Source organism: Lathyrus oleraceus, chromosome 6, assembly GCF_024323335.1.
Source record: "Lathyrus oleraceus cultivar Zhongwan6 chromosome 6, CAAS_Psat_ZW6_1.0, whole genome shotgun sequence".
NCBI classification, from domain to species: domain Eukaryota; kingdom Viridiplantae; phylum Streptophyta; class Magnoliopsida; order Fabales; family Fabaceae; genus Lathyrus; species Lathyrus oleraceus.
The window spans coordinates 300,971,245-300,980,107 of record NC_066584.1 but is presented as its reverse complement, the minus strand read 5'-3'; positions in this window follow the sequence as shown (position 1 = coordinate 300,980,107).

The window sequence follows — 8,863 nt, the reverse complement described above, 5'->3', positions numbered from 1 at the left end:
TTTCTTCCTATATAGTCATCCATTTCACAAACCAAGCACATCACTACGATCTACAATCAACACTCTATAGAACGCATGCAACAATTAAGGCATTGGTATGATTCGAAAAATTGCAAACCTGGAACGGCAGTGTTGAATTTCTGGTTCTTCACGTGTTTTGACCTTAAACAGATGCAGTAGTATCTTGTGGAAGATGAGTAGAATCCTTGAATTCAGTTCATGTTGCTCCTAGTGCATCAAATCGCGATTTACCATGAATGAGTGCATTTTGGACAGTCACGATTTGCACTTCTTTCCTTCCAAACTTCACAAACAGATGGAGAGGATGATGACTAGAGATCAATGCCAAAAGAAATTCGAGAATTGATCAAGGATTGAGGAAGATTTTTGGATTTGAAGGTTTTGTGTTCTTGAGGAATTTGAGAGAATGTGGAAGATTTTTGGATCTGATTTTTGGGAAATGTGATTTTCTGTTATGATTATTGGATGATTAGGTTTATATATGAATGCTTAATCCAAGCTTAATCATGTTTATTAACCAACTTGCATTTGATTAGTGAAAGTGTCATTTTCAAGTAAGGGCAAAATGGTATTTTCCAAAGCCAGCTCATTGCCACCTCATGGACAGCTCACACACTCTCAAAATGACATGTGTGAGCTGTTGCAACTTGTTTCACTCCCATTGGATGAATATTTTGGAAATTCCACATGTGATAGCACTTTGTCCAATTTTGCAATTTCATTTTACAAGCCAAATTCCAAATCATGAAACCTAGCCATGTTATGATGATTCCAACAAGTTTCAAATACCATTTATGAGGTGTAGCAAAAATCCCCACTCAAAAATTCCAATTATTTCACAAGTTGGACAATTTTGCCCTTGGTCCATTTAACTGTCCAGTTGAAATTTGACTTTTTGCATTGGCCACTTTTGAGAAAATCCAATTATGCACCATGAAAGTACATGTCAAATGGAGTTTGTGCATATAAAGAACTTGCAATTTGGACAAACCATGTGGAAATTATGGCCTCCTGATTATGGGTCATTTTTGAAATTCACTGAGCCATAATTTTCCAACCATACATGGGATTTTCAAGTTCTTGGACTTTTTGGAAAGGTGAGAACAAGATCTACAACTTTCATGTTGAACAAATTTTCATTTGAAGCTTCCTTGGACACGTGGTCTTGAGGTCAAAAACTTTCCATTTTAGGAAACTTCAATTACAAGTCACTTTCTATTTTTGGCAGTTTTTGTCCTGACTTGATTTTCTTCATTTTTAAGCTTTGAGAGGTCATGTAACACTTGTTCCAACATGAATGAAGTGCATCCAACTCATTTCCACCTCCAAATCCATCAGATCATGTACAGTTGACCATAGTTGACTTTTCAACTGACAGATGAATCAGGCAATGCATAGATCAATCTGAGCCCCAATCTCCAACTGAAATGGCTCAAGGGTGACACCCTAGCCTCAATTAGCTCAATATAATCAAAGAATGAACCCCACAACCATCATAAATCCCATCTCATGATCATGCCCTGATTGGCCCAATGCAACTGATTAGGGTTGACCAGTGGTCAAAACCCTAATCTCAAGGAATCTTCCTCAATCTTCTGATGACATCCAATCATGATGATGATGATGTATCATTGCAATCAAGATGAAGACCAACATCCATTGAGAATCACAAAACCCTAATTCACAGCCCAATCCTCAGATGGCCCATGATCAGTCAATAAACCCTAGGCTTGCACTTAGACTTCTCCATCTTCTGATCAATACTTGGGAGGATGACTTGCACAATGTAACCACATGATATGCAACATGCAATTCCTAATGACCTAAAATGATATGCAATATGTTAAGCTTAGTCCCAAGAGAGGAGGGCAAATTTTGAGGTGTTACAAATCCGAATAAACAACACCGACATTAGAATCGATCCAAGCATCAGAACAATCAAGAGGGAAAGCATCCTCATTTTGACTTTATACATATGACGTATAGTTAGTTGTTGTCACACTTAATCCAAAGGAAATTGGTGGATCCCAGACCACTCAAGCAATTGATATCTCCGATTTCAAAATGGTCCAATCCAAACGTTCAATGTGAGTAGCATGCTGGAATAGTGGGGCATCCTACCGAAGACTGCACCAATTTCAAAATTAGGGTACACGAGTTAATTGACAATGAGTTGTTGACTTTCTAAGGAGGACCTAATATGATGAACAACTCGTTGCGACGCAAAAAATAACAGCACTCGCACACTCGAGATGATAACCGAGTCACCCCCGAACATTTTTGCTCCAAAAGGAAAGGGAAAATATTGATAAAACCCTTAAAAAAAAGAAAAAATGATTGTCACAACCAAATTCGAGTTCATGAGTCGATTATGCAATGGGGTGGTATTAGTAATGATGTCTCATTACTAGAAATAGCAAATAGAATTTTGGAATGCCAATATTCCAGTGAAAGACCGAAAATTTGAATCCAGTTAGTTATGGATTGTTGAAACAGACGAAGGTGGAAGTCTTTGCTCCAAGCAGGGAACTTAAGGAAATTGAGATAATTGTTCTTGTTGTGATATAAGCCAAGTTATTAGGTAGTTAGTTAGTTAGTTACTTAGCATGTAAGTTACTTGAAGTACAAGTAACTTACTTGTATATAAACGCGTTATTGTAATTCAGTTTTAACATTCAATAATAAAATTACTTTTCATTCTCTCTCTCTCTCTCTCTCTCTCCATATATATATATATATATATATATATAATATATTAATATATATATATATATATATATATATATTATATATATATCCAAGTGCATTAGCACTAACAAATTGGTATCTAGCGCTTCTGGTTTGTTTTATTGATCATAAATTCAAGAATTGCACGTCAGTGGTAGTGTTTCTGGGGATCGTGAATTGTGTTTGCTTCAACGATGAATGGTAACAACGATATTCCCAATTCTATTCAAATTCTTGATGGCAAAAATTGGATCCAATGGAGAAAACAGATGCAATCATTGTTTGGTCTTCAGAAACCATATAAGTGGTTACTAATGGCATCACTGAGCTTCCTCAAAATGCAAACGATGCTTAGAGAACAACTCACAAGGATACGAAGAAGAAAGATTGCAAGGTTGCGTTCTGTATTCAATTTGCAGTAGATGTAGTGAATTTTGATCGAATTTCTCATTTCGAATCGGCAAATGAGGCATGAGATATTCTTGTCATGTATTATGAAGGTGGCGACAAGGTTAAAGTTGTTAAGTTACAGGCACTGTGAAGGCAGTATGAATTACTGCAGATGGGATAAGATGAAAAGATTGCAGGTTATGTCTCTAAAGTGCAGAATTGTGTCCATCTCATGAAAGGTTGTGGTGAAGTCCCAACTGATAAGATGATAGTTGAGAAGGTAATGTCTATATTGACCTCTAACTTTGATCATGTTATCATAGTCATCCAAGAATTCAACAATCTTGAAACCTTGAAACTGGAAGATTTGGTTGGTTTGTTGGAGGCATTTGAGTTAAGGATTGTCGAGAGAAAAGGGGTTCAAGATTTGATACAAGCACTGCAGGTCCAGGCATGGAAAATGAATGGTGGTTCCAACAAGTTCAAGGGAAAATGGGATAAGACTTAGAGCAAGAAGTCTTGGGTGAATCCTCAAAAGAATAAGGTTGATGGTAGGGCTTCTGAATCCTCAAAAAAAGGAGAAGGAACCTCATATCAGAAGGACAAAAAGGAGAAGAAAAGAGTGCAATGATATGACTGCGTAAAATGGGGACACTTGGCCAAGAATTATTAGTACAAGAAAGACAAGGGAGCGAAAAAAGGCAAGGATGATGAAGGAGCAAACCTTGCACGTCTAGATTTAGATGATTCTGATGGTATGGTGCTTATGGCTGCAGTTGTAAATGAGCATGTCGACTCCAAGAACTGGTTCCTCGACACATGATTCCACAGTTTATTAATCCTTTTAGGTATCTCGGGATTCTTCTTGGTACCTTCATGTGTGACACCTTTGGTCTATCCATATATCTGCTTACCAATCCGACTGAGAAACTTATGTCAGGTCTGCTATTGGACACATACCTCAGAGATCCTACAATTTGTTTGAACAAAGTGACATCGACCTTGTCCTCTTATCGATGCTTTTCAAATTCCATATTAGGTTTGACAGGTGAGGATGATGCAGTTGCAGATGACCATGTCGACTTCAATACCTGGTTCCTTAACACAAGTTGCTCGAATCACATGACTAATCGAAGACTGTGGTTAGAAATTTTTTATGAGTCAAAGAAGAGAAAGGTTTGGCTTACATATAATAGCTCATTGCAAGAAGATGGTACTTGAAACATAGTTATTCAAAGGAGTAATGGAGAAAAAGCTATGATCAAAGATGTACTCTATGTACCTGGCGTGAAGTGCAATCTGCTAAGTGTTGGACAACTGGTCAAAAAATGTTTCTCAATGATTATGAAAGATGGAGCTTTTAAATTGTTCAACACCCATACTAACTTGGTCTTAAAATCTCCTCTTTCGAAGAACAGGACATTTAAGACCATGATCAATTCGACTGAGGTACAATGCCTAAAAATAGTTGTTGACCACAAGCATAGTTAGTTGTGGCATTTGAGGCCATTTGAACTTTAGGTCACTCAACAAACTGATTACTCAATATATGGTAACTGGTATATCAAGTCTTATGATTCCTGACAAACTTTGTGAAGTTTTCTTAGTAGGGTCGCAATCCAGAAAGTCTTTTGTTTCGACTATGCCAATAAGATCCTCCTGCATACTAGAAGTAGTACATTCAAATATATGTCGCTCGTTTGAGGATCATACCATTGGTGGAAACATGTATTTTATCTCATTTGTCGATAAGTATATTTGAAAGCTTTGGATCTATGTGACCAAGTGCAAAGACGAAGTACTTTCAATCTTTAAGAGATTCAAAAATGCTTGTTGAAAACCTAAGTGAAAAGAAGATCAAGATTCTGGGAATAAATGGAGGTGGCGAATACACATCCAAGATATTTGAAGAGTTCTATGAAAAACATGGTATCGATCATAAGGTAACTTCTCCTTACACGCCTCAACATAATGGAATAGAAGAAAGAAGAAACAAAACCATATTGTATATGGAGATATGCATGTTGAAGCAAAAGAATATGCCAAAATCCTTATAGGGTGAAGTAGTCAGCACTGCTATTTATATTCTGAACATGTTCCCTACCAAGAAACTGAAGAACAGGGCTTTTGAAGAAGTATGGAGTGGAAAACGACCATCAATGAGTCATTTGAAGGTGTTTGGCTCTGTTTGCTATAATCATGTTCCTAATGCAAGAAGAAGAAAACTTGATGATAAAAGTGAACCTATGATTCTTGTAGGATATTATGAGACTGGGGCATACATGTTACTCATTCCTATCAATGATAAGATAGTGATGAGTTGAGACATTGTGATCGATGAGGACTTTTCCTGGGATTGGAATTCAAGTGATGTAACTAACAAGCCATCAATGAGTTATGACATTTATGAAGAAAGTAGTGAGCACGAAGAAATTCCATTTATTGACACTCAAGTCACATTCAAAGTCCAAGCAGACAATAGAGAGGGTGTGGCTAGCATAAGCTAAAGACCTCAAAAACCCATAGTCTCCCAGCAAGGCTTTAAGATTGTGAAGTGGTTGGTGATGGTAAAGTTACGCTAGATGGAAATTTAGTTCATTTCTCTTTACTTGTAGGTGTTAAACCAATCAGTTATAGTGAGGTCTTAAAGAATAAATACTGGAAGGAAGTTATGGTCTAAGAGTTACAAGCGATCGAAAGAAAAAAATACATGGGAGCTAGTCAAATTTCCAACACACACAAAATCTATCAAAGTGAAGTGGGTGTTCAAGCTGAAGAACAATCTTGATGGTTCGATTGCAAAATATAAGGAAAGATTAGTAGCTCGAGGATTTATTCAAGGAGCAGGACTCGACTACTCTGAGGTATATGCACCAGTAGCAAGATTAAAGACTGTCATATTGGTGGTAGACTTGGCGTGCAAGCAAGGTTAGCCGACATTTCACTTAGATGTGAAATCAAATTTTTTGAATAGTCCCTTAGATGAAGTCATGTATGTTACACAACCTCCCAAGTTTGTGATACACGAGGAAGCAAAGAAAGTGTACAAGTTTCACAAAGCCCTCTATGGTCTCAAACCAGCACCTAGGCATGGAACAAGAAGATTGACTCATACTTAGTCTAATTGGGATTCATGAAATGTAGGTTTAAGTATGGTGTCTATGTACAGGTCATGGCATAAGATATAATCATCATTTGTTTATATGTTGATGACTTGCTAGTAACTGGAAATAAAATAGAGAACTTGTCGAAGTTCAAAGAGCTGAAGAGGGAATTTGAATGTCGAATATGGGAAACTTGACATATTTCCTAGGCATGGAATTTCAAATTACCAAGCAAGGTATGATGCTGCATCAAAGGAAGTATGTCAAAGAAATACTCAAGAGATTCATGATGAATGATTTGAGTCCTTCATCCTCACCTGCCAAACCCATTCTGAAACTGGAGAAGCATGGAGAGGAGGACAAGGTCGATGTCACTTTGTTCAAAAAATTGTAGGATATCTGAGGTATGTGTGCAATAGAAGATCTGACATAGATTTCTCATTCGGATTGGTAAGCAGATACATGGATGAACCAAAGGTGTCACACATTAAGGCAACAAGAAGAATCCTGAGATACCTAAAAGGATCAATAAACTATGGAATCCTGTTTCCACAAGATTCTAAAAGCAAAGAAGTTATGATTAATTGTTATTCAGATGTTGATTGATGTGAAGATAAGGAAGATCAAAGAAGCATAAATGGTTATTTCTTTCAAGTATTTGGTGCCCCGGTCTCACGGTGCTCGAGAAAGCAACCTGTGGTGGAATTATCATCGTGTGAGGTTTAATATATAGAGGGATCACGTGCTACTTGTCAATCAATCTGGATTAGATCTATGCTAGATGAGATGGAGGTCGAATAAAGAAACCTTTATTACTGCAGATAGACAACAAGTCAACCATCAATCTTGCAAAGAATTAAGTTTTGCATGGAAGAAGTAAACACATTAAAGCTAGATTTCACTTTCTAAGGGAGAAGGTAAATCAAGGTGAACTTGAAGTGAGGCATTGCTCGAGTGAAGCACAGTTGACCTACATTTTCACCAAAGGATTGAAGGTCAACAGGTTCCTAACTCTGAGAAAGAAATTAGGAATGGTTAGGATTGATTATGATTAACTTGTGTTAGATAACTTGGATTATAATGGGGTATGTTGTGATATAACCCAAGTTATTAGGTAGTTAGTTAGTTACTTAGCATGTAAGTTACTTGAAGTGCAAGTAACTTACTTGTATATAAACACATTATTGTAATTCAGTTTTAACATTCAATATTTCCTTCCCCACCCATGTGCATTAGCATTAACAGTTCCATGATTCAGATGATCTAACATTTCACATATCATCCGTAGAAGAGAAAAATAATTTAAAAAGGGTCTTTTACCAAGGAAGTGATTCCTTGTTTCCCTAGTGATTTCCACATTGTCAATAGCTCAGCCACTTTCAATGGGAATGCATTCTATGGCGAAATAAGTCATATGTAAAAATAGTGTTTGCAAATTTCTAATCTCGTGAGCTAATCATCCTCGTGAATTGTAATAGTTATTCAACCACCCTTTACATAAGGTCGTGTAGCTGACTTAACGAAATATCACAATGTTTAAAGCATGTCAAAAGTTTTTCGTTAAGGTAGTGGCTTATGGATACCAAAACGGGGTGGTTGGTGTTATGATTGAAAGCATACCCTAAAGATGTTAACAGGGTCCATAGAAAAATCGGAAGAGGTCGATGCTGAAATAGGCTGGGATAACTTAAGGGTGAAGAAAAAAAATTAAACTTTTTAAAAAGTTACTACACAATTTACAAAGCAAAATTTTTACATTTTATTCATTAAATTGCACCAACATTTTCCAAAAGTTATTTAATGATGTATTGGAAATTGATATTGATCATTTATTTTGAGATTTTTTTAACAAATAAATAAATTATATAAAATTTAAGAAATAAAAATATTGTTTACACTTGTTTTTAAATTATATATTCATCTTTATCTTCTTTGATTAATTTGCAATTAGAATTTGCAATTAGACAAAATCAAATAAATTTTTTTAACGAAACTCGTTAAAGTGTCTTGTCCTGAGCTCATTTTGGAATGATTCTACGAATATTTTTTGATTTGGATGAATCACCTTAATTATTGCCTCGTTAAAGCAGGCGAGGTACTCCCTCGGGAATTCATATGGGCCTTGACAAATGTTAAAAAGACGGATGGTCGCCATCTTCCCGTGCTTGCTTGATGTGACGGGTGGACTAGCTTTTTTACCAAATCATAATAGACGATGATGAAGGACAACCTAGGCAAATCCATATACCATCTTAGAGTTGTGTCTCTAAAGGTGACCGATATGAGCTTACATTTCAAGGAGTCATGGGCTCCAATGATGGTCATCTTTGTGCTTATGAAGGTGACATGTTCATATGGGTTGTTGTATCCAGCAAACTTGGCTAATGAAGGAGGCTTAAAGTTCTCTGGAACTGGCACATCTTATATCTCGTTTGAAAGAGGTTGGGGGTCTAGCATCTCCTCATCGCCGGTATGGTATATGTTATGTTGACGTTGTTGGATATGGAGTACATCACCCTCCAGAGCTATGTTCTGGCGACATAAAAATGTTCATAATGGCACACATCTTTATAATGAAGCTTTCTTATCCTTTCGATTCTTCGTTGGTCGGAGTTGTTGTA